This window comes from Schistocerca nitens, chromosome 4 (assembly GCF_023898315.1).
Source record: "Schistocerca nitens isolate TAMUIC-IGC-003100 chromosome 4, iqSchNite1.1, whole genome shotgun sequence".
Taxonomy (NCBI): Eukaryota; Metazoa; Arthropoda; class Insecta; order Orthoptera; family Acrididae; genus Schistocerca; species Schistocerca nitens.
In genome coordinates, this window is record NC_064617.1 from 795,290,123 (window position 1) to 795,317,124 (window position 27,002).

At 42.4% G+C, this 27,002-nt stretch overlaps 1 non-coding gene across 1 annotated transcript; it reads right to left on the minus strand.

Moving 5' to 3' along the window:
- Positions 1 to 21,649: 21,649 nt before the first annotated feature.
- On the minus strand, positions 21,650 to 21,724 carry Trnap-cgg (transfer RNA proline (anticodon CGG)). Its single transcript has one exon. It is a non-coding gene; the product is annotated as a tRNA-Pro (tRNA).
- Positions 21,725 to 27,002: the final 5,278 nt, after the last annotated feature.

Consider the following 27,002-nt stretch of genomic DNA (forward strand, 5'->3'; position numbering starts at 1 on the left):
ACATGTTCACATAACTGGTTGACCAGTTTATCGATAGCTGTAGGTATATATTTTTCTGTATAGTAAATAATGTTATTATTTTTTTAGACTAAATATAGTGTTCATTGTTATCTTAGCAGCGCGTGCATGCTTGAGTGGTTAAACGTTTTTTTAGCACAAAATTAATTATGGCCATTGACAGGATGTTCCGCAGGCGTGTGCCGCATGTGTGACAGCAACTTGGCGCCAATGTGATGCTGACACAATGCTGGCACGACACTGGCGCGACACCAGTGACGCCTGAGGGACACCGGTAATAACATGATGACCGTTTTACAATACCATGCATGCACCATATGTATCAGTGTGGTGCTGTTGTGGCGCTGGTGTGACACTGGTGTGATGTTGTCCTGATGCCAATGCCATGCCATCACTGTGAGATCATTGGTATTCTTTTGGAAGTGTAAGCATTATCACAGCTAAGATAGACATGAAGACCACCGCCTACCACAGAAGTAAATGATTAAATGCCAACTAGCTTTGCAGACGATGAAGAGACTGAAGAAACGTATGATGAGACAACAGAAATTAATCACATTGTTAAAGGAGACGAAAATTTAATTCCGATGAGGGCCTGGAAAACAATAGTAGGACAGGGCAGAGTAGGAAAAATAGTAGCTGGATACGGACTTGGGGAAAGGAATGAAACAGGAAGCTGCCTGGTAGAATTTTGCACAGAGCATCTGTTGGATCTTGCCCACTTATAGGATGCCTAAAGGATGCTGCGTTCTCGGAATGCTATACAACAATTCACACAAATAACATTATTAAGAAGCAAAGAAGGGAAAGCAGACAGGTGAAAGGAGTATATAGAGGGACTATACAAGGGCGATGTTCTTGAGGACAATATTATGGAAATGGAAGAGGATGTAGATGAAGATGAAATGGGAGATATGATACTGCGTGAAGAGTTTGACAAAGCACTGAAACACCTAAGTCGAAACAAGGCCCCGAGAGCAGACAACATTCCATTAGAACTACTGACAGCCTTGGGAGAGCCAGGCCTGACAAAACTCTACCATCTGGTGAGAAAGATGTATGAGACAGGTGAAATACCCTCAGACTTCAAGAAGAATATAATAATTCCAATCCCAAAAAAGCATGTGTTGACAGATGTGAAAATTACCGAACTATCAGTTTAATAAGCCACGGCTGCAAAATACTAACACGAATTCTTTACAGACGTATGGAAAAACTAGTAGAAGCCGACCTCGGGGAAGTTCAGTTTGAATTCCGTAGAAATGTTGCAACACGTGAGGCAATACTGATCCTACGACTCATCTTAGAAGAAAGATTAAGGAAAGGCAAACCTACGTTTCTAGCATTTGTAGACTTAGAGAAAGCTTTTGACCTTGTTGACTGGAATACTCTCTTTCAAATTTTGAAGGTGTCAGAGGTAAAATACAGGAAGAGGAAGGCTATTTACAATTTGTACAGAAACCAGATGACAGTTATAAGAGTCGAGGGGCATGAAAGGGAAGCAGTGGTTGGGAAGGGAGTGAGACAGGGTTGTAGCCTATCACCGATGCTATTCAATCTGTATACTGAGCAAGCAGTAAGGGAAACAAAAGAAAAATTCGGAGTAGGAATTAAAATCCATGGAGAAAAAATAAAAACTTCGAAGTTCGCCGATGACATTGTAATTCTGTCAGAGCAGAGGACCTGGAAGAGCAGCTGAACGGAATGGACAGTGTCTTGAAAGGAGGATATAAGATGAACATCAACAAAAGCAAAATGACGATAATGGAATGTAGTCCAATTAAATCGGGTGATGCTGAGGGAATTAGATTAGGAAATGAGACGCTTAAAGTAGTAGATGAGTTTTGCTATTTGGGGAGCAAAATAAGTGATGACGGTCGAAGTAGAGAGAATATAAAATGTAGACTAGCTACGGCAAGGAAAGCGTTCCTGAGAAGACAAATTCCTTAAGATCGAGTATAGATTTAAGTGTCAGGAAGTCGTTTCTGAAAGTATTTGTATGGTGTGTAGCCATGTATGGAAGTGAAACGTGGACGATAAATAGTTTAGACAAGAAGAGAATAGAATCTTTGGAAATGTGGTGCTACAGAAGAATGCTGAAGGTTAGATGGGCAGATCACATAACTAATGAGGAGGTATTGCATAGAATTGGGGAGAAGAGCAATTTGTGGTACAACTTGACTAGAAGAAGGGATCGGTTGGTAGGACACATTCTGAGGCATCAAGGGATCCCCAATTTAGTACTGGAGGGAAGTGTGGGGGCTAAAGATCGTAGAGGGAGACCAAGAGATGAATACCCTAAACAGATTCAGAAGGATGTAGGTTGCAGTAGGTACTGGGAGATGAAGAAGCTTGCACAGGATAGAGTAGCATAGAGAGCTGCATCAAACCAATCTCTGGACTGAAGACCACAACATCAACAACAACAACATTAGTAGTTTTATTTCAAATAAACAGATTGACAATACTTAACTTTGAGATTTACAAGTAGTAGTCGTATACGAGGGGAGACATGCAATATAATTTAGAGTCCTTGGCTATGTGTAATGTTCCTGGAAGTTTACACAGATCAATAATACTGCTTGGCGAATGCTGTCCACTATTGTCCGTATACGGAGCCGATCTGAGCCGTCGAGGCTGGAAGGAGCGGCGCTTATATTCACTTCTTGCAGGGGGCGCTCCTGGCGTGGCTCGGTCCTTGTCGGCAGGCTGTTGTCTTACGTTTCCTCACCGCCTTCTCTGGTTTTCCGTTTCTCGTCTTCGTTCCGGTGCTTGTAGTTACGCCAGAACAGCATCATTTAATCATCACTAACACTCGGTTTAAGTAACATAAAAGAAGACTGTAAACGTGGAAGAGACCTGGAGAAACCAGTAGGTTTCTGGTTGATTAGAATGATAAGACAGAGATTTTGGAACCAGATTTTAAATTGTAAGAAACTTCCAAGGGCAGATGTGAACTCTGACCACAATTTCTCGGTTATGAACCGTAGATTAAAATTGAAGAAACTGCAAAGAGGTTGGAATTTAAGGAGATGGGAGCTGGATAAACCGAAAGAACCACAGGTTGTAGATAGTTTCTGAGGGAGCATTAGACAATGGTTGACTAGAACAGGGGAAAGGAATGACAGTAGAAGACGAATGGATAGCTTTAAAAGATGAAATATAAGGCAGCAGAGGATCAAATAGGTAAAAAGACAACTGCGAGTAGAATTCTTTGGATAACACAAGAGATATTGAATTTAACTGTTGAAAGGAGAACGTACAAAAGTGCATCAAATGAAGCAGGTGAAAGGGGATAAAGTAGCCTTTGGGGGAAAGAGAAGCAGCTGTATCAGTATAAAGAGCTCAGACAGGAAACCAGTACTAACAAAACAAGGGAAATCTGAAAGGGGAAGGAACATATAGAGGGGCTATATAAGGGAGATAAACTAAAAGGCAAGCTTATAGAAAGGGAAGTAGACGTTAGTGAACATGACATTTGAGATACACTGCGAAAAGAATTTGATAGAGCACTCAAACATCTAAATCGAAACAAGACCCCAGGACCAGATGATATTCCCTCAGAATTACTGATAGCCTTAGGAGAGCCACCCATGACATAACTCTTCCATCTGGTGTGCAATATGTGTGAGGCGAAATATCGCCCGACTTTAAGAAGAAAGTAATACACTACTGGCCATTAAAATTGCTATACCAAGAAGAAATGCAGATGATTAACGGGTATTCATTGGGCAAATATACTAGAACAGACATGTGATTACATTTTCACGCAATTTGGGTGCATAGAGCCTGAGAAATCAGTACCCACAACAACCACCTCTGGCCGAAATAACGGCCTTGATACGCCTGGGCATTGAGTCAAACAGAGCTTGGATGGCGTCTACAGGTACAGCTGCCCATGCAGTTTCAACACGATACCACAGTTTATCAAGAGTAGTGGCTGGCGTATTGTGACGAGCCAGTTCTTCGGCCACCATTGACCAGACGTTTTCAATTGATGAGAGATCTGGAGAACGTGCTGGTCAGGGCAGCACTCGAACATTTTCTGTATCCAGAAAGGCCCGTACAGGACCTGCAACATGCGGTCGTGCATTATTCTGCTGAAATGTAGGGTTTCGCAGGGATCGAATGAAGGGTAGAGCCACGGGTCGTAACACATCTGAAATGTAACGTCCACTGTTCAAAGTGCTGTCAGTGCGAACAAGAGGTGACCGAGACGTGTAACCAGTGGCATCCCATACCATCACGCCGGGTGATACGCCAGTATGGCAATAACGAATACACGCTTCCAATGTGCGTTCACCGCGATGTCGCCAAACAGGGATGCGACCATCATGATGCTGTAAACAGAACCTGAATTCATCCGAAAAAATGACGTTTTGCCATTCGTGTACCCAGCTTCGTCGTTGAGTACACCATCGCAGGCGCTCCTGTCTGTGATGCAGCGTCAAGGGTAACCGCAGCCATGGTCTCCGAGCTGATAGTTCATGCTGCTGCAAACGTCGTCGAACTGTTCGTGCAGTTGGTTGTTGTCTTGCAAACGTCCCCATCTGTTGACTCAGGGATCGAGACGTGGCTGCACGATCCGTTACAGCCATGCGGATAAGATGCCTGTCATCTCGACTGCTAGTGATACGAGGCCGTTGGGATCCAGCATGGCGTTCCGTATTACCCTCCTGAACCCACCGATTCCATATTCTGCTAACAGTCATTGGATCTCGACCAACGCGAGCAGCAATGTCGCGATACGATAAACCGCAATCGCGTTAGGCTACAATCCGACCTAAATCAAAGTCGGAAACGTGATGGTACGCATTTCTCCTCCTTACACGAGGCATCACAACAACGTTTCACCAGGCAACGCTGGTCAAATGCTGTTTGTGTATGAGAAATCGGTTGGAAACTTTCCTCATGTCAGCACGTTGTAGGTGTCGGCACCGGCGCCAACCTTGTGTGAATGCTCTGAAAAGCTAATCATTTGCATATCACAGAATCTTCTTCCTGTCGGTTAAATTTCGCGTCTGTAGCACGTCATCTTCGTGGTGTAGCAATTTTAATGGCCAGTAGTGTAATTCCAATTCCAAAAAAAGCAGGTGCTGATAGGGGTGAAAATTACCGAACTATCAGTTAAATAAGTCATGGCTGCAAAATAGTAACACTTCTGTCATTACAGAACTGCTGTCAGACCACTGTTTCTGTATGTCGAAGAGACCCTCTTGATGAAGAGAAAAGGCACGATGGATGACCTGGAGAAAGCCGAAAGACGTTTCTCAGAAAAATTCATGGCCAGAGATTGCTACCAGATGAAATGTACCGATTGAAGTCTAATTCTGAACTGTATCAACAGTTAGAATCAGCCAACACCAGTATGTGACGTAGGAGGCTCAAGTTCTATGGGCACCTACAATCAATGAACAACAATAAGCTTTTCAAGAAGATCTTCTCATTGGTTAAAAGCTACAAGACTGGAAGCCTGTGGCTTAATGAAGTTCTAAAGGACTCTCTATTCGGCTGGGATCTCTGATCTAGAGGTAGAAGATCGTTCCAAATTTTGTGCTATGGCAGAGTCTTGGACCCTCCACCTAGAGTCCCTAAACGTCGGAATCCCCATTCACAGGAGAAGAAGGAGAAATTATCAGCAGGGTTCAAGAGATACTGGGAACGGAAGAGAACATCGAAGAAGAACTAGTCATAAGCGCTTCTTACTGGGCTTAAATCGATAATAATAACTAACACGAATTCCTTACAGAAGGATGGAAAAACTGGTAGAAGTCGACCTCAGAGAAGACTACTTTGGATTCCGGAGAAATATTGGAAAACGTGAGGCAGTACTGATGCTATGACTTATTTGAGAAGATAGATTAAGGAAAGACAAACCTACGTTTATAGCATTTGAGACTTACAGGATGCTTTTGACAGTGTTGACTGAAATACTCTCTTCGAAATTCTGAAGGTGGCAGTGGTAAAATAATGGGGCGGAAGGATATTTACAACGTGTAGAAACCAGATGGCAGTTATAAGAGTTGAGGGGCATGAAAGGGAAATTGTGGTTGAGAAGAAAGTGAGGCGGAGTTGTTGCCTATCCCTGATGTTACGCAATCCGTACATTGAACAACCGGTAAAGTAAACAAAAGAAAAATTTGGGGTACGAATTAAAATTCAGGGAGAAGAAATAAAGACTTGGAGGCTTGCCAGTGACATAGTAATTCTGCCAGAGACAGCAAAGGACTTGGAAGAGCAGTTGAAAGGAATGGGCATTATCTTGAAAGGAGGATATAATATGGACATCAACCAATGCAAAACGAGGATAAAGGAATGTAGTCGAATTAACTCAAGTGAAGTTGAGCGTATTAGACTGGGAAATGAGACACTTAAAGTAGTAGCTGAGTTTTGCTATTTGGGTAGCAAAATAGCTAATAATGGCCGAAGTAGCGAGAATATAAAATGTATTCTGGCATTGGCAAGAAAAACAGCGCCATCTGTCAGAAAGCGAAAAAAGTGGTCCAACTAAAACATTCATATTTCTTTACGTACTACATGAATATGTAATAATAATGGGGGTTCTTATTTAAAAAAACGCAGTTGATATCCGTTTGACCTATGGCAGCGCCATCTAGCGGGCCAACCATAGCGCCATCTGGTTTCCCCCTTCAAGCTAGACGAGTTTCGTTCTTTGTAGTTTTTTCGTTTGACGCTTATTTCGTGAGATATTTGGCCCGGTCACGATCAATGGACCACCCTGTATAAAAATATATTCTTATTCTGGTTGGTTACTGTGTAACACGTCAGCTTAGTCGCCGTGCATGGCTGCTTGAGCATTAAAGTATTGGAGAAGGGGTGAGGGTTGGGGGGAGTGGGAAGCAGGATATTCAGAAAGGTACCTATATTGGCATTACGCTAAGATGTACGTGGGAAGATGGGAAAGGGAGGAAAGAGAGTAAGAAGGGGTAGGCACGTGAAGTCACTATACATCAACGTGTGTTACAGGAAGCACATTGCGACTAACATTTAAACAGAAATAAATAGAAATCCAAAAACTTTTAAAACTTTTTGTAAAAAACATAATGTCTGCCCTTATAAGAGAGTGACGCTGGCACCTCGCTCGGCATGAAGTGGAGAGTTCCTGGGAGTCCTCGTGACGCGGCTGTAGCTTTCCAGCAACGGCTGCCGTGGAAGATTCCCGTGACCTGCGGCGCCACATTCCTCCACATAGGGGGGCGTGGCGCGTCCGACCGAGTCCCGTCACGGAACTCGGCATGCGTTCAACGAAATGCGTCAACAAGGCCTTTGGAACTTAGCGCCACAGCTGTAGTATCTCAAACAGTGGATCTGATTATTGTGCGACTCTGCACAACAGTGTATTAATGCCGATAGTTTTAGGATTTAATGTAGGACATTTCCTCTGTGACCAACTTTGTTTCCCTGTGCCGATCACGTATTGGTAGCCACCGGAATACGATATGTCTCTTTAACTGTCAACCAAGAATGTACGATAACAGCTTTCATATCTATGTCGGCTACAGAGTCGTAGAAAAGTGCATAAGGCCGTGTTACACAGTAAAATGAGTTTGTCTTTTGTCTATTATCAGAAACATTTTATAAAAACTTTGATGGTGTACTGGTGGACTTCGATTACATTCTTTTAAAGTAGCGTGGTACTAGCTCTTATAAGAGATATCTTCAACATCTTATAATTAAAGGTTTTCCTTAGACATTTAACTCTCTTTTTATTATCTACAATAATGATCGAAGCAGACGAAATGAATTAAAATTCGTGTTGCGGCCGGGATTTTTGTTTTTAGTCTCATTTTGTTCGTTTTCGTTCATTGCATGTGCTCGTGGCGGACACCCATTTCAGTTAGTCGTTGATCCATTAACTCAGTTTTTTTATTACAGAGGGCAGCTGACTCTCTGACCGAAAATGCTGAGTTACCGTGCCGGCGGAACTCGAATCCGTGTCTTATTGCTTGCTAGGCAGAAATGCCAACTGTTACACCACCGCAGTACGGCGGTCAACATTGCTGCACGAACTACTTAGCTGAGTACAGCAATGTCGACCATCGTACTGCGGTGGTGTAATGGTTATCATTTCTGCCTAGTACTAGCCGGCACGGTAGCTCAGCGTGTTCGGTCAGAGAGCTGGTTGGCCTCTGTAATAAAAAAAAACTGAGTGAAACGAACTTAACCAGATGTCATGTGACGTCCGCAACGAACAAACACAACGATCAACAAGTAACAAAATGGAGGGAAGAAAAAAAAATGTAGACACGTAGACCCGGGTTCGAGTCCTGGCCGGAGCACAAATTTTAATTCATTCCGTCTGCTTTGATCATTATATCTTAAACAGCTTCGACACAGTAATACGTACCTAACAACTACTGCACAGCGAAGCAGATGCTTCCGCCTACAAACTTAACTAAAGTGTCTGTAGGTGTAATTACTTCCAAATAATTCTAAAGTTTTAATCACATGATGCAACCATCATTTCTTTACCATGCAGTCTGAGGCTGCATTGTAAATGAATACCGCCTCACCCATCTTCTTTTGGTGAAGAGTACAAATCTGTGAATTTGCTGTAATCTTAAGACAGTGAGATAGTACATTTATGCTTCTTTCGTCTGGAAACACTTCGGCAAAAGCAATAGCGACATATTCAGTTAATTACTCCAGAGGATGGACAATGATGGTTTTATCGTACTGAGACATACTTGAAGTAACATCTGCAGTACTAATTACCACTTCGTCTGGAATTGACACAATTTGAGATAGCTTTTGCCTTTCTTCCAGTCAAATCTGTACTAGCAGCGCTGTAGAAAGAATACACTGATTCAATCTGTATCAGCGTACTAATGAACGTATTGTAAAATTTATTGCCAGGGCTTTCGTTAGGTTCCATCAGAATCCTAAGAAATGTTGAGCTGAAAGTGGATTCAGGCAACGAGAGCCCATTTCATTAAAATTATTCTCAGCAGTGTTGAAGGGAAATGTCATATCCTTGAACTGGGAACCCGAATAGTGAATACGTATTCACCGAAGATATCGTGTAACACGTCATTCTGGCTGCGCCTATGGATGTTCCCTCTCGGCTATTGTGAATTCCAGAACCCGTTTCCAGAGCAGAGTGGAAGGGGGGCTTTGTCCAGCCTGGAGGTAATGTGTCAGACTATCCACGATCCGTCCGAAGCGGTTTGTGGTCGGAACCTACTATACTGGCAGCCATCGTGGTTGTAGGAGGTAAGTAGTGGGTACTGTGGAGCGAAGTTGGTGATAGAGTTAAACATTTATGGAAGTCGATAGTTGGTTATCCTTCGTGACCCGCCAAGTTAATTTTTCAGTATGAAGAAGTTAAAACTCTCCACCTGTGTTCTTGAACGTGGGCGTGTAATTCCGTAGAGACATTTCTGATTTTATTGTCAAGTACTGCGGCTTAATGCGTGTGTTCGTGGTTTGTCAGAAGAGGTTTTGTCCCACGTAGTGAAGCGTTTATGTAACTGGAGGTGGTGTTTAATAAAAGTGGCGTACTTGGCGAGATTTTATTATTGTAGCAAATAAATTTAATTCGTATTCCTGGAAACTTTAAGTGTGGGGTTTTTTGAGTGACTTATTACCTCTTGACTGCTTACTATTAAGCTGTTTTATCTTCTTGTAGATTACTGACTACGAGCAATCTGGAGGTGATACATGAAGTACTGGCATTGGACGTTATTCAGTCCAAATCTCGGGGGTCAGAATATTCCTGAGTGTAGCAAAAGCAATAATTATTGATTCTAATGTAGCGACAACGTAAACCCTACATATGCACAAGTACAGCACACATGCACAGCACACATACAAGGTAATTATAATTAAACTTCAGATGTTCTAAGTGCTGCAGTCAAGGTTGTGTACATCGCAGGACACTGAAACATCATTCATTAATCGGTGCGCTCACAGAGTACGCTTAAAAAATAGTTGTTCCATTTTCTGCTACTACTGTACGCAGTCAGAATGTGAAATGTTTCCTGTTTTGACGTCAATACACTGTTTCGCATGATCTACATCTACATCTACATGGTTACTCTGCAATTCACACGTAAGTGCCTGGCAGAGGGTTCATCGAACCACTTTGATACGACTTCTCTACCATTCCCCATTCCACTCTCGAATGGCGCGTGGGGAAAAGGAACACCTAAATCTTTCCGTTCGAGCTCTGATTTCTCTTATTTTATTATGATGACCATTTCTCCCTACGTAGGTTGGTGCCAATAAAATATTTTCGCGTTCGGAAGAGAAAGCTGGTGATTGAAATTTCGTAAATAGATCTCGCCGCGAAGAAAACGGCCTTTGTATCAGTGACTGGCATCCCAACTCGCGTATCGTATCAGTGACACTCTCACCCCTATTGCGCGATAACACGAAACGAGCTGCCCTTCTTTGCACTTTTTCGATGTCCTCCATCAGTCCTACCTGGTAAGGATCCCACACCATGCAGCAATATTCCAGCAGAGGACGGACAAGTGTAATGTAGGCTGTCTCTTTAGTGGGTTTGTCGCATCTTCGAAGTATTCTGTCAACAAAGCGCAGTCTTTCTTTCACCTTCCCCACAATATTATCTATGTGGTCTTTCCAATTTAAGTTGCTCGTAATTGTAATTCCTAGGTATTTAGTCGAATTGACAGCCCTTAGATTTGTGCGATTTATCGTATACCAAAAAATTTATCGGATTTCTTTTAGTACCCATGAGGATGACCTCGTACTTTTCTTTATTTAGTGCCAATTACCAATTTTCGCACCATACAGAAATTGTCTCTAGATCATTTTGTAATTGGAATTGATCGTCTGATGATTTTACTAGACGGTAAATTACAGCATCATCTGCAAACAATCTAAGGGGGCTGCTCAGATTATCACCTAGGTAATTTATGGAAATCAGGAACAGCAGAGGGCCTATGACACTACCTTGCGGAACGCCAGATATCATTTCTGTTGTACTCGATTATTTACCGTCTATCACTACGAACTGTGACCTCTCTGAGAGGAAATCATGAATCCAGTCACACAATTGAGATGATACTTCATATGCACGCAATTTGATTAACAGTAGCTTGTGAGGAACGGTATCAAAAGTGTTCTGGAAATCTAGGAGTATGGAATCGATCTGGGATCCCTTGTCGACAGCACTCATTACTTCACTGCCAAGTAGCACAGTTAGGCGAAATTTGGACCATATAAAGAAAGAACTGCTAAAGTATAGTACACAAGGTAACTGAACGAAATACACAATGAAACAGACAGAAATCAAACTTTGATTCAAAGAAAATAATTACAATGAAGTCAGCGCGATTCATGCTGGTCTGCAGGACATTACAAAAGGCGGTACGTGGTCGAGAAAAATCGATTTTCGGTTTTCATCATATTTCGATAGATTAAGGTTTTATTTAAGTACTCTGAAAAGGATTTTGCTGAAAAAAATTTTTTTCGAGCATTTAAAGAACATTTTCCTACCATGTGTGCTTATGTGCCACGCCCAATTTTCTCTCACCCACTGTCAACTCACCCACCGTCTACTCTAAGCCATATGGAGATGCGATTATTGACAAAATAGAATGCGTAGGCCATGTTCAAAAACGCTCGGGAACAAGGCTGAGAAAACTAAATGTTGATCTGAGAGGAAAAAAATAAGATGGAAAATTGTTGACCGGACAGCTCGGTTAACTGAAACTGAAATAGAAAACTTGCAGGTATACTATGGGCAGACAGGAGAAATAAAGAAAATCTGGAGGCAATGAAGAGAGATATTTGGGCCACATTCTTCCATAAGTCCTCTACTGATAGTAGGCCATGTCATGGATTGTGTCCATCAGGAGAAAATTCGTGGTACAAATACAATAGGGCTCAGGCAACTGGACAACCTTATTCTCACCAGTATTCCTGCTGCTGTTATTACAGCAATTAAACCTATTTTCAGAGACTTGGCTCATCTTGACCTGCTAAGGAAATGTCTGCATGAGCAGACACAGAACCCAAATGAATGTTTCAACAGCATAATTTGGAACCACCTGCTTAAAACTGTATTTGTAGGCATGCATACAATGAAACTAGGAGTTCATGATGCTGTTATTACATTAAATTGTGGTAATATTGAAAGCTGGGAATTAATCCTGGAGAAAATATGATCACTGGGCTGCAACATTGCGATAAAATTGGGATAGCCGATGCAGACACGTCCGCATCTAATATGGCCAAGAAAGCAAGACAAACATCCAGGAAGGTGAAAAAGAAGCTGGAAGACCTGCTAGAGGCCAAAGAAGGGCCATCATAGGGAGCAGGACAGTTTTAATTAAAAGTAACAAATTTCAAAAGTTTTTTCTTTAAAGTCAATTTCCTGCAAACTAAAATTTTCATTACGTTTGCCCCATTATATCAGAAACTATCATAGATAAATGAATGAAATTTTCAGAGACTCTGCATAACATAAAACGCCATCTCTGATACTACATTCATTAATATTCCCCCATTAGGAAGTTCACAAAAAATATTTTCTGCAGAAAAAAGTAATATTTTTTGTTAATAAATTTAAAAAAGTGTTTCTTAAAAACTATAAAATGGATAATGTAGATTTTAGTACAGTTGACTCTATTAGCATCATGTAACATACAGTAAAAATATTAAGGTCCTGTATCAAATAGTTTTTTCAGAAATGGGTCAAATACTTGTCTAAATTAACATGGGTTAGATAGGCAGGGTGTGGTCCCCATAATAAGATGTGTAATCACCACGAACGGCAGTGCATGTCCTGCAACGTGCTCCTATGCTGGCCAAAAGGTTGGTAAGGAGTTCCTGTGGGAGGGAGACCCATTGCTCCAATAGCGTGATTTACAAACACTGGATGGTCTTTGGTACGTGTGGGCGTGCTGCAGTACGCCTCTCCAATGCATTCCACACGTGCTCGATTCAATTTAAATCTGGGTGCAATGCATATACGCATTCTCTTCACGTGCTTAAGACGAGTATTCCGCACATTTAAGCGGTGGCGAATGCTCAGTAGCAGCCAGGCTACATGTTCATTTAACAATTCAGCGTCAGAAAGAGCATTAGTGATGAAATCATAGGAGGCAATGTTGTGCAACCTTAGTAGGGACAAGATCCGACTATTTGGGAGTAGGATCTTACAACCTGAGACAGTGTTCCGAGACAAACTTCCGTTCAATGTCCGCAAACGTGACGTCAGATCCGCCTAGCAACAGCGATCTGAACGCCCATTGGCTGAAGGTTTATATATATATATATATATATATATATATATACAGGTTGCCACGAACCTACTACGGTGTCGTAGCAGGCGGAGAGGTGATACTCCGACGTGGCGCGTCCCAGGTGGCGGATAGGGGGGTCCTCACCGGCTTGCCGGCGGACTTGAGCGAAATAAAATAGCTCTCGCGGACCAAACACACAACATCAAGAAATCCATTAGTGTCTGTTCTGGTATCCAGCGACTAGTGGTCTGCGTCTGTTTACCTAGTTGGTGCGGCAGTGAAATATGGCTTGATCTCAACAATCAAGTCTGCAATTACCGTGATCTTGTTAAAGGTCACCACAACCAACTTCAACTTGAAGTAATCATGATGGAACAAATGGAAAGAAATCCGCTACCCCAGGCCCCAGTCAACGGACTCGACTTTCCTGGTCATCGGATTCTGGGGGACCAGGAACATCATGAGGAGAAGAGTCGGAGCTTCTCAAAACCTCTTCGCAAGCACTACCTTGGCACTCTCAATGCAAACACTCTGTTCAAACTTGGAAAACTAAAACAACTGACAGACATGCTAGATAAATTTCACATCAAAATTCTTGCCATTCAAGAGACGCGCTTCGTAGATGAAAACCATTTCGACACAGAACATTACAGGATTTACAAAGGTAAACCTGCGGTCAGAAGAGGAACACCATTATTGTTTGGTACAGGGTTTGCAGTACACAAATCAGTCATGGATAACATCATAGACTTCAATTCAATATCAGAACGTATCTCGACACTGTCCTTCAAATCAGGTAATAAAGCATACACAATTATCAACGCACATGCACCTACAAATGACCATAACAGAAAGAAGCCACAAGAAATTGAAGACTTCTGGGAAGACATGGAGGAAGTAACTAACAACGTACCAGAAAGACATGTGAAAATTTTAATGGGTGATTTCAATGCGCAGCTTGGTAAAGAGAGAAAATTCAGAGAAATAACAGGCCCATACTCAGCACATATTCGCACGAACAGAAATGGGGAACACCTCATAAAATATTGTCAAAACTTTAACCTCAAAATCATGTCAACACAATTTCAAAAACCAAGACGAAAACTTACAACATGGAAAGCACCCAACACAGTGTGGGGAGAATTTCAGATTGATCATGTGGCCATATCCAAGAAAAATTCGCGGGAAATTCTAAATGTCAGAACACGTAAAGGAGTCTTCGAGTCTGATCATTATTTGCTACAAGTTAAGATTAGGCCAATCCCAAGACAAACAGACAGCGCAAAACAAAATAGTCAAACCTGATCCGGAATACTTGAAGATAAACAGGGATAAAATCGTTGAAGAAATTAATAGGCATTCAATAGACACATGGACAGATCTGGCGAAGGCAGTTCAGAAGACTATGTGCTGGGGACAACCACCTAGAAAACGCAAACATAGGTGGTGGAACGCAAATTGTGATGAAGCCATTGAGAGAAGAAAGCAAGCATGGGACAAGTTCAGTAGCTACAGAAATTCAGAAACATGGAAAGAATTTCACGAAGTTCAGAAACTAGCATCGAAGGAAATCAGAAGGGAAAAACGAGCATATGACAATAACAGACTAAAAGAAATTGAGGAAGATTTCAAAAGAAATAACACAAGAAATTTTTACAGAACTTTCAAAGAAAATATTAAGGGCTATCAACCCCCTAGCCTCTGCTTCCGAAGAACAGATGGATCCCTGGAAACAAACACAAAAGAAAACTGTAAAATTCTCAAACATTACTTTGATAAACTTCTTAATTGCAAAAAACCTACAGGAAAATTAACATTCCAAAAGACCACATCTAATGCCGATTCTGATCCACCCACAATAGAAGAGATAGAGGAAATCATAAAACAAATGAAAAATAACAGAGCTGCCGGAGAAGATGGTATTATCGCCGAGATCTGGAAACTCCAAGATGAAAACATCACCAAAAAAATCCATAAGATTATCTCCGAAATTTGGATCACAGAGAAAGTGCCAGAGGAATGGAAATGTGCATTGATCCATCCGTTACATAAAAAGGGTGATAAGTCAGATCCAAACAATTACAGAGGCATTTCGCTAGTACCAGTTACATACAAAATTTTCTCTAAGGTGCTATTAAACAGACTAGAACCACAAGCAGATCTGCAAATTGGGGAATACCAGGCGGGCTTCAGAAAAGGGAGATCATGCATCGAACAGATCTGGAACTTGAGAACACTTTTGAAAGTCAGACAGGCAAGAAACACTGTAGTTACCTTTGTGGACTTTAAAAAAGCATATGATTCCATAGACAGACAGACACTCTTTGACGTACTGGAAGAATATGGTATCGACAGAAAAACCAGGACACTTATACAACAGACGCTTACAGACACTACCTCCAAGATTAAGTTCATGGGAGAAATTTCGGAACCCTTCCACATACACACAGGTGTCCGACAAGGAGACGGGCTCTCACCAATCCTGTTCAACATGGTGTTAGACAAAATTATCAAGCAGTGGGAGGAACAAGTTAAAGGAATACAGCTGGGAAGAACACGTGAAACCAAAACAATCATAAAATGTCTGGCATTTGCAGATGATATAGCCATACTCAGCAATAATACACAGGAGGCAAAGGAAGCACTGGAATGCTTGCATGAAATAGCTGCCAAAACAGGTCTGCAGGTATCTTACGAGAAGACACAATATATGGAACGACAGACCAACAATGTACACACCATGCATACTGTATATGGATCCGTAGAAAGAGTCGAAAAATTTAAGTATTTAGGGGAGTACATACAAATGGGAGGATCAAACAAGGCGGCTAAAATGGAACGAACGAAGAAACTCCAGAAGGCATACAAACGCACATGGTCACATTATAATAAGAAAAGCATATCGAGGCAGGCCAAACTTAGGCACTACAAAACAGTTGTATTACCAGAAGCATTGTACGCGTCAGAAACAACCACAATTGGAGCATCAGGCATCATAGACACAGAAAAAATAGAACGCAAAATTCTCAGAAAAATATTTGGACCAATTCACGGAGATGGCATATGGATGAAGCGACCTACCAAAGAGCTGTACCAGCACACTGACAGACTAACAGACGCGATCAGAAAACGCAGATTAACTTTCTATGGGCACATACAGAGAATGGACAACAACCGACTTACAAAGAAAATTTTTGATGTAGTAAACAGCTCAAGCAAGAAAACAAATTGGTATCATGAAATAGACGAAGAATTAAGGCAGATAGGGATCAACAGGCAAATGATAGGAGACAGGAAATACTTCAGAAACAAAGTTAGGAGTGCAAAATTTATTGTAAAGGAGAGAAAGGAACATTATGGACAGAGCAAAGGAAACAGGAGCACAGCCAAAGGATGAAGAGATTTTGGGAAGAGAAGAGGAAGAGAGGAAAGAAGTGAAAATTGTGTCATCATGTGATTTTCGAGTTCAAACACTGTCCATAAGGGCAACAATGAAATGAATGAATGAATATATATAGGGAACGAGAGAAGTGTCCTTATTGGCTCAGAGCAGAGAGAAAGGTGGGGTGGTCTCTCTTGTCCTTCAGGAAGACAGGGCGAGTTAGTCGCGAGGAGCCACTCAAAACGCACGGTCGAGTAACCGGGGCGGCTGTAAAAGAACGGTCGCGAGTGCATATTTCAGATGTTAAACAAGCTAGAAAGTGAAGTTATTAGTTATAAGAACGCCACGTTTCGTGGGCAGTGTCTATCATTATGTTAAGTAGCCAGAGCCTCCATATTGCAGATGCTGATTCTGTGACGTGTGTGACAAAGAAATTTCTGTATTAAAACAAGTATAGTTCAAACTTTGTTGACAATTAACAACTGACATCCCTAAACATTCCACTTCAGCAGGATCACCACCTACATGGAACGTGGTGACTGAGCGCTACTTCTGTGCTACGAGGGACTTACCGAAGCAGCAAGACACCAGGTTAGTGATACCGCCCAGAGAAGCAGTTCCTTCTCGCTACAATGCCAATGAGGGTGTTGTAGGGGGAACGGGAGACCAGTCCATTCGTCGAATATCCTCTCCTGGAGCTCCTCCACCTGTGCTGTTCAACGCGGTCGAGCATTCTCGTGCACCTGGAAAGACGCACTTGGGGAAGGAGTACAGCGTCACAACAACTCTGACCGGTGAGTGCACCGTATCCAAAGATGTGGAGATCAGAACACACATGCGCGGTTGTGTGTCCCCTCATCATAGCACCTCGACCACCAAACTGATCATTACGACGGTGTTCGTGGGCGTATTACGTGTTCCCAGCCCTCATCATATGAGAGTACGTTCACCATTTCGAACATGATCGTTTTGGTGATGAGGAATCACAATACTGTATGGGCATGTTGACCTCCAGATAGTTTAACACAGTGCATTCATCTGTCAGAGTTATTGTGACACTGTGCTCCCTCCCCACGTGCGTCTTTTCCTGGACCGAGCGAGGTGGCGCAGTGGTCAGCACACTGGATTCGCATTCGGGAGGAAGACGGTTCAATTCCGCGTCCAGCCATCTTCATTTAGGTTTCCCGTGATTTCCGTAAATCGCTTCAGGCAAACACAGGAACGGTTCCTTTGAAAGAGCACGGCCGACGTTCTTCCCCGTCCTTCTCTAATCCAATGAGACCGATGACCTCGTTGTTTGGTCTCTTCCACCAAATCAACCCAATCCCAACCCTCTTCCCCAGAGGGTATTTGGCGCTGCCTTCATTTTTATGGATGACCGTGCACGACGGCATCGAACAACGCAGGTGGAGCACTTTTGAGACGAGGATTTTCGGCGAATGGACTGGCCTGCTAGTTCCCTCGACTTAAATCCAATCGAGCAAGTGTGGGATGCGTTGGGAGACGCATTGCTGGACGCCTTATTGCAGCTCGACCATCCAGCAGTTGCCAACCTCGCTGTTGGAGAAATGGAACGCCCTCCATCAAGAACTCCTTACCAACCTCTTGTTTAACATGGAAGCACGTTGCATAGCATGTATTGCCGTCTGTGGGGATAATACGTCCTATTAAGATACATGTCCCACCTTTTATAGTGTACAGGAAACCACCATGAACCGCTGTGACTTCAGTGTAATTATTTTGTTTTAATAAAAGTGTTATTTGTGTTCGTCTCTTTGCGGAGTTCATTAAGTTACCTTCTGTACTATACTGTAGCGGTTTTTCCTATGTATGGTCTAAGTTTCATCGAAGTATCCTGCTATCAAGCGGAAGTTACCTGAAACGCCTGGCTAAATCCGCAGGACAGGACAGATAGTATAAATTGTGAAAAGGGGCCAAAATAAGGGATTGTCAGTTACACTCGAACACATATAACTTAATTTAGTTGCCCAAACAATACAGCGCAAATTTCCGAGCTTAACTATCGACTGAATATGTCACACAATCTTATGGCTTAACGGCACAACCTCTTTAATTTTTAAAACGGCTGAAGGCCCATGATTTAAAACACAACTACAATAAATTTTCAAAAAGCGGAAGTCCCAAGGTTTTATCCTTAAATAATATTTCAAATGAGGCTGAAAGCCGAAACAATCTAAGACTTGACAAGTAAGGAATTTTAATTTTAAAACGGCTGAGGGCCCATGATTTTAAAACACAACTACAAGAAATTTTCAAAGGCAGAAGGCCCAAAGCTACATCCTTAAATAATTTTAAAAAAGGAGGCTGAAGGCCCAAGCAATCTAAGACTTAACAATAAGGAATTTTACTTTTATAATGGCTGAAGGCCCATGATTGAACACAACTATAATAAATTTTTACAAGGCAGAAAGTCCAAGGCTTTATCCTGAAATAATTTTTTTTTTTTTAAATGAGGCCAAAGACCCCAACAATGCAAGACTTAACAAGTAAGGAACTTTCAATTTTAAAGCGGCTGAAGGCCCATAATTTAAAACACAACTAAAGTCATACAAATTCAAACCATCAGCTATGAACCATTAAAATACACAATCAGACACCAATAAGAAAAGGCAGTACAGCCAGCGGTGCTCAGAAGTTTCCGGGAGTCGGTCTGCACTTGAAATATTAACGTTCGCTTAGGGGAGACAGGTAGTCGGCCCAACTATATCCGATCCGCCGGCAATCCAACCAAAAGACAGTCAACAGACCCACCGACAAGACGACTTGCTTTCCACCCGACCAGTACACAAGGAACTCCAACGCCAAAACGTAAAAGGTGTAGCCGCCCACAACCCAGTATGCATCAGCTGTCAAAACTACACACACGTGTTGGACAGCGACAACACGGTGAGGAAAGGACACTGCCTAAATTTTACGTCAGCGGCCAGGGCAGGTAACCGGAACGCTAATGGCCACAAGGTAGAAAATTCCGCTGGTGCACTTGGACTTCAAATAACCATAATACATTTAAACTCCACTGGATGGTGGCCAAACTTTCGCCAACTCGAGCACTCGCTGCTGCTCACGCGAATACCCCCCAACAGCCAACCATGGAAACAAACGGCACAATGTGAACAGACTGGCTTCGGTAATTAAACCACCACTCAACTTTGATGTCCTGGGTCGGTGAGCCACGAACGTCGTAGCAATCGGAACAGCTCCCACACACTCCGACACTCCGACACTGCGTAGAGACCGCCAGCAGGCCCTAGCCACTGCGCTGCGCGGAGATTTCCTGGCTGATCCACACCAACCGACCGACTGCCGCACACCAGCTAGCCGGAAACTATAAGCACCAGACCAAAGATAGTACAAGGTGCGAATATCGATACATACCACTGCTGCCACTCGTAGAAACAGAAAGAACCACGGCATAACCGCAATAACCGCGGGGAACCAAACGCAGAGTAACAGTCAAGCCTTAAAACAACGCATAAGCCGGGGCCAGCACAGCTCATTACCTTCATTCTTAAGGCTTGACACCAGTATACTTCATTGACATATTGAAAAGTTGGCGTGCTTTGTAGTAAGAGCGTATGTACATAATCACGTCGATTGAGAATTGGTCACCACTAAATTAATTCCAGATGCAGCTCCACTTCAGTCTCCATTCCGCAGATATGGAGAACACAAAACTCTGTGCAGAGTTTGGAAGAAAGCATTAACCACATTCGTCTGCAGGTAGTGTAGCAAAAGTGATTCATACAATTACTGTCCAGTATCGTTTATATCCATCTGTTGTAGGATCTAACAGTATATTCTGAGCTCAAACACAATGAGATATTTTGAACTGTATGGCCTCCTCCATTTAAATCTCACGTAATCCAAAATCCTTGTTGATGCGACACTCAACTCGCGCTTATCTCACATGTCATAACGAAATCCGTGGATCAGGACGAATAGGTGGGTGTAGTACTTCCCGACCTGCGAGGAGCATTTTACTCTGTACAACAGCAATCTTTGTTCACGAATGTACAATCTTACGAATATCAAACGGAATTTATGACCGCACTGAGGATTTCTTGATAGGGAGGACTCCGCATATCACATGGAGAGTCATCTATAGATGTAGAAGTAACTTCAAGTGTTCCTTGCGAAAGTGCTTTGTTCAGACAGTTTTAATAGTAACCTCAGACTTTTACAGATGTTAGGAGTTATCTACAGCGAAATACTAACTGTAACAGATGCGCAGATATTCAGCCAGACCTTCACAAGATTCCAAAGTGATGCAAAGATTGTCAACTTATTTTCCTAAACGTAAAATTGTCTTTTACAAAACGTAATACGCATGACTCCAAAGTGCCATTAGTTAACTCGTATAATTTCCGAAGTGTAAGATTTTTGACGGTATACAATAGAACCACCAAAAAGGTTCAGTCGTAGTTAATGCAGGCGACAGACTTCGATTCGTTTGTTGGATAGTGAGAAAATGCAGTCACTCCACAAAACAGTCACTATAGCCTCCTACGTATAGGGTGACAATTATTGAAACGAACCGCACGTGTTCAGATCCAGAGAATATGGTGGCTAATCGAGGACCATGCCAGTGGCCTCTGGGTACCCCAGAGCCAGAATGCGGTCCCCAAAGTGCTCCTCCAGGACAACAAGCACTCTTCTGCTTCGATGGGGTCGCGCTCCGTCTTGCATGAACCACATCTTGTCGAAATAAGGATCACTTTGGATATCGGGGATGAAATCATCTTCCAAAACCTTACCATAGCTTTCCGTAGTCACCGTGTCATCAAAGAATATCGGCTCGATTAATCGTGACTGGTCATTGCACACCACGCAGTTACCCGTTGAGGGTGAAGAGACTTCTCAATCGCGAAACGCGGATTCTCAGTCCCGCAAATGCGTCCATTTTGCTTATTGACGAACCCATCCAAATGAAAGTGGGTTTCGTCGCGAAACTAAACCATACTAATTCCGAAACTTCCTGGCAGATTAAAACTGTGTGCCCGACCGAGACTCGAACTCGGGACCTTTGCCTTCCGCGGGCAAGTGCTCTACCAACTGAGCTACCGAAGCACGACTCACGCCCGGTACCCACAGCTTTACTTCTGCCAGTACCTCGTCTCCTACCTTCCAAACTTTACAGAAGCTCTCCTGCGAACCTTGCAGAACTAGCACTCCTGAAAGAAAGGATATTGCGGAGACATGGCTTAGCCACAGCCTGGGGGATGTTTCCAGAATGAGATTTTCACTCTGCAGCGGAGTGTGCGCTGATATGAAACTTCCTGGCAGATTAAAACTGTGTGCCCGACCGAGACTCGAACTCGGTCACGAGTTCGAGTCTCGGTCGGGCACACAGTTTTAATCTGCCAGGAAGTTTCATATCAGCGCACACTCCGCTGCAGAGTGAAAATCTCGATCTGCATACTAATTCCCTTCGTGGCCAGCGGCTGACGGTGCAATTTGAACGTCCTAACGCAAACCGTTCAGAAATTATGACGATTTTATTTCATATAGTTCAACAATTGTCAGCCCATCACTCGTGAGGGTACGCAAACACAAGCCTGGACTAATTACAGTCCGCACAAAGGCATTTAAGCAGCCATTCTTAGCGTACTTCATATGCGAATGAAAAGGAAAGAAATCCAAATAAGTGTTAAAATGCAAATATTTTCTTCAATCATTTCACAATGGTTTCCGGATTATGGATGTAGATGTACAATAAAGTTGGTGAATATCAGATTTCGTTTCATTCGTGAGTCCAATGCGGGCACCACCTACATTTCATTCATGAAAAAGGAACCTGACCATATAGAGCAAGGATTGAAATTTGTCAGCAAAATGTTGCAGTATATGGGCTAGATCTGAACAATTGAAATACAGCTCTACGATTTTATTTGACAAAGAGTATCAATTGCAGATGACAACTTCCTTGATATCGCGGTTGCCGTTAGTAATATCTGCATTTAGAGGCTTCTAATGGTATCCGATACCAAGATATCAGCCGTTCGTTCCGGTGTAATACTCGATAAAACACTCTGGGAGATGTCTTTGGTGCGTAAATGGAGATACAGTCACCAAAATGTCCATCCTTAAATCAATCAGTCTCCGAATACCGCAATGAGATCGTTAGTGAGCTCTAAAGTGCCTTTTGATGACCTATTCGATGAATCCGACATATTAGGGTATGTGTGAAGTCGGATTAATTCGTGATCGTATTACTCAAATCACTGCTCTATGAATCTGGCGTGAGTGCTACGCCGTGTCCAGTGGAGGTGGCATTGATCGTCGATGAATATATCATACTTAATATTGACGCCAGGCAAAACTTTCAACGTCTTCTGTAACAGCCACAGGTCCCGGTGTGAGCAGAGTGATTGACCCTGTATCATAATATTACCACTTCTGTCCTGTAACCACAGGCAGTGCACGTTGCACGCAGGTGTTCGTCTTGAACATGGCGTAACCTACCTGTTTACTTAACGTGGTGTTGTTTGTCGTTCAATACCTAATCACTACGTCTAATTTGTAAGTTCATACATGCATTTTAGCCTGCAGTGCGATGAATGATTAACTTCTAAATACTTGCACCCTCTTATCGTTGTCGCCCGCATCTCGTGGTCGTGCGGTAGCGTTCTCGCTTCCCACGCCCGGGTTCCTGGGTTCGATTCGCGGCGGGGCCAGGGATTTTCTCTGCCTCGTGATGGCTGGGTGTTGTGTGCTGTCCTTAGGTTAGTTAGGTTTAAGTAGTTCTAAGTTCTAGGGGACTGATGACCATAGATGTTGTCCCATAGTGCTCAGAGCCATTTGAACCATTTTTTCTTATCGTTGTTCTCCATCCTCATCTGTACAACAGATAGACGCTTGTTATGTTTTATTAAGGCAGGCATGTCCGGCAACCAGAAGCTTGCATTATCTTAGTGATTTCTTCATCATTCGTTCACATTCGAGACACATTAATGACGGTAGCTCATAAACATTCGACAGAATTCGTAATTTGTATGACAGTAATTTCCAAACCTGCCTGCTGCCAACTTCACGTTCTTTTTTCTCTGCTTGGTAAGTGACCAAAGTGGACTCTGGTATTTCTACTGTCTGTTATACAGGGTGAACCAGAACTTCACTGGCAAACTTTCAGTGGTGAAAATAAAATCTAGTATACATGGTCTCTAAATTGCATACTTTAAGAGCTATGAGGACTTGTTCATCTTCTCTACTGTGTGGCACATATCTCTTACTGAAAGCCCTTTACTTTCTATATTTTGAAAGGTGGCAGTCCGGATCAAAACAAGAAAAACAATGAACATTGGCTCTAAGTTACACGTTTGGCAGCACATTCGTATTTCGTCTGCGCAGTACACCAAACATCTGCCGATTGCATACTCTTCTGCTCTTTTCGGAATATCTCTCAGACACTGAGACAAATTATTGTCAATTATGTAACAATTAGTAGCAATGTAGCATGATATCTTCGTTCATTGACATTTTTTTACATTTTTTGTAATTTTTACGTTTAAGGGAGAAAATGAAAATGTTTGTATCATTTCAGAGCAAAGAAAAAAAAGAACAGAAACGGGAGATGCACAGAAAAACTGTGTTAGCCGTTAACCAGATTCAAAGTTTATCGCTATCCAAGCATTGTTATACGTTCATACTTCGTTTCATCGCAGATGGCGCAGCAGTCAGCGCTGAGGCACGCTCGTGATTACTTGGAAACATATGACTTGGAAGCGTCCCGGAAAGTGAACAGTGATTGCAGTATCTTCCAGAAATAATTCTCTAGCATAATGCAGTACAAATGTTATGTTATTTAGACGCCAGAGAGCAAAGTACCGATGTACTATTAACACAGTTTGGCAACGATAACCTAAAAACGAATTTCCCCCTAGCAGCTCTACGTTACGTAAAGTACTCGTAGAACGAATAAACACCAAAGGGTTCTTGATCGAATCCCAGCAAGCCGCCTAGAAACAGAGGTTTCGCGGTGAGAGTAGCTTTTCAAGGTGAAGCCGTCGCTACTTTGCTCAGGGCTTTCGGAATACTGGTGAAAGGCAGGAGAACGCAGCCCCGCAGATGCAAGGAACTGCGAACTGGAACAGTGACCGTTAACACAGCCGCCTCCAATCAAATACGACACATGCATTACTGCTGACAGAGGATAGTGAAATGGACATATCGTTTTCTCATCTGCACATATTGTCATGCGTTAAGTGGAGTGCAGTTAGGAGGTGCTCATTTTATTTGAGGCAATTGTGCATATTGCCGCATCTGAGCAAGGAACTTTGATCAAACCCATGTAGGTGACGACTGTCTATCGTTGTGTAAAATTATCGACATTCATTGCACCGGTTTTCACAAAGTAGGGAAAAAGGTCAAAACAGCTGTAACTTGGTCGACTTGGAGCAATGAACACGTGGATGGAGTATTTTGTTATCATAGTAGCAGTTCAAAGTAACGAACGGTGTTGTTATCCAATTTCATCATCTGTACAAAGCAGTCAGCTACACATTTGAGATGTGACAGTTGTTGGGGCTGCGCGAGGCAGACGACCGTCGAGATAGCACGCTTTGTAGACTGGTGTCACTTGCAGAATAATCTGCGACAGAGGCACTTTGGAAGACCGCTGACAGGTAAGACGATGACAGTGTCGAAGAGGGTCTTTACTGTTCGCTCCTCTGCTGTCAATACGCTCAAGCAAAAAATATCTGACTATGTTTACGGCAACTACGATATTCTACCACGGATTGTCAAGGGTAACGACACGAACACAAGGCCAATAATATACACCCGAGGAATTAAGACCTTGACCTTTGACTTCGTTGTGGCTCCTGGAAGGGCGATGTTCATATTAAATGAAGGATGCAGTACGTGAACCACTCTGTCACACGAGAACAAATTTCCAGTGAGCACACCCATCTGTACAGGTTGTTTCAACAAGAATATATTTATTTCGAAAGCATATTTAGGGTGATTCACGAAGATATGCAAATATTTTAATATGTTATTCTACAAGTAAAACTAAAGAAAAAAGTTCATATAGTTTAGTTACGGAGTTACGGCTAGTAAAAAATTTTGCCTGAAATTTAGCAACTTCGCTAATATGAAGCCATCGCAAAACTGTACGAGGTTAAAGTAAAGCACGACATCCATTTATATTTTGTTGTTATTGGTCTTGTGAATCTAATAAAACATGTCCCACACGTGTATCTGCAGGAGTTTTCCGGTACATCTAGAGAAGCAAAGATTATTATACAAGTAAATTTGTTTACATTCCATTAAGAATGTAGAAACGTTTATGTTATTGTTGGCAACCGTTAGAGATTTGTTTCAGTCGTTTCCTAACATTAAAACGAGTCAGTTTTCTGTATTGTTCAGTGAAAGAACATAATAACAACAGTGTATTTAAGTGGAACCACATAGTAACTGTTGTAGTTTGTAGATCATTTATGTAGATCATTTTCCAATTTACGACAGAGGAATACGCCGATAGGGTGTTTATTTACGGCAAATGTGATGGTAATGCTGCTGCCGCAGTTAACGAATATCGCGTACGTTATCCAACACGGAGGATTACGAAAGCACGTACCATTAGCGGAGTATTTCGAATGTTACGGGGACAGGTTCTCTACTTAGCGTTCATAATCAGTACGAGTGCTCGATACGTGAAACCGATGATGAGGATATTATGGATGCTGTTCACCGTAGCCCGGCTACTAGTAAACGACGTATCTCTCAACGATTAGGCATTTCACAATCTAAGGTATGGTGTACACCGAAGTTCAATAATATGTATCCTTACAATAGACACAAAGTGCATCATTTACATCCGGGAGATCCTGCCCTTCGCTTGGAGTTGTGCAACTGGTTAAATACTGGCGACGGTTACACAAATACATTTTATTTACTGATCAGGCACAGTTTACTCGAGATGGCATTAATAATTTACGTAACGAGCACGTATGGTCTGATGCAAACCCACGTGCAACAGTGCAACGCAATTTCCAGCATCGATTTAGCATTAATGTGCGGTGTGATATAATTAACACACACTTTGTTGGACCATTCATTTTCCCTGGACGCCTAACTGGGGAGACGTACTTACAATTTCTTCAAGAAGAAATGCCCCGCTTGCTCGAAGATGTTCCACTTGCTACGCGATTGCAAATGTATTTTCAACATGACGGCGCCCCTCCACATTTTCCCAACTCCGTTACTACATATTTAAATGAACATTTTACCCAGAAAAGGATTGGTCGTAGTGCTACATGTCTGTGGCCATCCAGATCGCCCGATTTTTGTGTATGGGGATGGATGAAAGACATAGTTTATGAGGACAAAGTCAATATACGTGAGGC